Source organism: Lactuca saligna, chromosome 4, assembly GCF_052625555.1.
Source record: "Lactuca saligna cultivar CGN05327 chromosome 4, ASM5262555v1, whole genome shotgun sequence".
Taxonomy (NCBI): domain Eukaryota; kingdom Viridiplantae; phylum Streptophyta; class Magnoliopsida; order Asterales; family Asteraceae; genus Lactuca; species Lactuca saligna.
In genome coordinates, this window is record NC_136420.1 from 301,682,473 (window position 1) to 301,683,852 (window position 1,380).

General features: G+C 33.5%; 1 non-coding gene across 1 annotated transcript; it reads right to left on the reverse strand.

Moving 5' to 3' along the window:
* Nucleotides 1–445: 445 nt before the first annotated feature.
* On the reverse strand, nucleotides 446–548 carry LOC145044387 (U6 spliceosomal RNA). The gene has a single exon (XR_013681341.1). It is a non-coding gene; the product is annotated as a U6 spliceosomal RNA (small nuclear RNA).
* Nucleotides 549–1,380: the final 832 nt, after the last annotated feature.

Here is a 1,380-nt window from a genome sequence, read left to right on the forward strand (position 1 = left end):
CAAAAACAAAATATCACTTTGATACCTCCCATCAATGTCTACATTTGATAATGAATGGAAATGTAAAACCAACATGGACTTGCAGATGATGCCTAATATCAATTATTTTATAAAAAGCAAAACCACAACATGAACTAAGAAATTGAAGTTGCAAAATTAATCAAAATCAGCACATAAACAAACACATACAAATTATATACAATACATAAATGGAAGTTTATAAAGCATGAAACTTAATGATATGAAAAGTAAAAAACTTAAAGGAGACTTTATAGAAAGAAAGATCACTCTTACTTACCACAAATGGTTGAAGACATCAACAAGAAGATCAATCTGATCATAGAATCCACATGTTGTCTGATTATGACTTCAGTAAATGAACTACTGAAACGTAAGAATTGCAATTGAACTCTATTAGCATTTGAAAAGGGAATTAGGGTTAAAAAAAATTTTGGACCATTTCTTGATTTGTGTGTGTCATCCTTGCGCAGGGGCCATGCTAAGCTTCTCTGTATCGTTCCAATTTTATCGGATGTCCCCAAAGGGACGACTGTAGATGAAGAGCTTCACCATATAGAGGAGTAGCAGGTTATATGGAACGATGCGAGTTCTAAACGAAGTAGTTTACTGTTGATGGTCATATATTCTCAATGTCTTTAAAAATAGGGTTAATGACTTAGGAGGGTAATAAGGTTTCCAGTTTGTCCGTATTATGTCACTAAGGTTTTATTGTGCGTATTAGACCAATATGGTTGTTATTACCGTTTAGAAATAGTCATTTTTACCCATTAAAACCGGTAAAAAGACTATTTCTAAACGGTAATAACAACCATATTGGTCTAATACGCACAAAAAAAACATTAGTGACCTAATACGGATAAGCTGGAAACCTTATTACCCTCCCAAGTCATTATCCCTGAAAAAAATGACCCGTTTAAAAATAATAGGCCTAGTGCACAAACCCCTCTTGCCCTCTTCCCCCACCCCAACCCCCTACTATCGGCCATGGATATATTTTCCATTGGTTTTTTTTATGCCCTGCGATGTCTGTAGCCCCACCTTCCTTAACTTTCATTCGGTGGTAGTGATGGAACTGGAGGTGTCGTGAGTTACTACTCGATTTCGTCTCCAAAGAGTAAAATAAATTTTCTTTTATACTATTCTTCAACTACAAAAATTATTATAAAACTACTATGAGAACCAATAAAAATAAATATGGTGCATTGGTGCACAAAGTTATAAAATATAAGCACAAATTTTATAAAAGTTGAAACCACTTTAGTTTATTTCAATAACCCATACAAAAACTACTGTGCAACTACTATTAGATCAACGTAAATAAATATGGTGCATTGGTGCACAAAACTTATAAAATATATA